This window comes from Penaeus monodon, chromosome 30, assembly GCF_015228065.2.
Source record: "Penaeus monodon isolate SGIC_2016 chromosome 30, NSTDA_Pmon_1, whole genome shotgun sequence".
Classification (NCBI taxonomy): Eukaryota; Metazoa; Arthropoda; class Malacostraca; order Decapoda; family Penaeidae; genus Penaeus; species Penaeus monodon.
In genome coordinates, this window is record NC_051415.1 from 9593866 (window position 1) to 9594214 (window position 349).

Here is a 349-nt window from a genome sequence, read left to right on the forward strand (position 1 = left end):
CTGAGAAAAAAAAACAATACATCTATTTATATCATAAAAAGAAAAGTGCACAATGGGCTTCTGTTCTACATGTACATAAAATTAAAAGGAAGACTTATCCTTTTCGTAGTGTAGATTAATTCAAGCTTTAGTCACCAGTACAAACACTCCCTTTTATTTCATCCTCACAACAATGCCGTGCCATCCCTACCTTTCTGTGGTCTACAATGCCAGCCGAGAAACAAAATCTCCCAGTAACAAAATATCAAAAGTGCATGATAAATAATAATAATAAAAAAACGATATTTACAACAGCAGAAATACAAAGCAAACACCAAGGCTACTCACAGGGTGTAGGAGCACTAGGGTC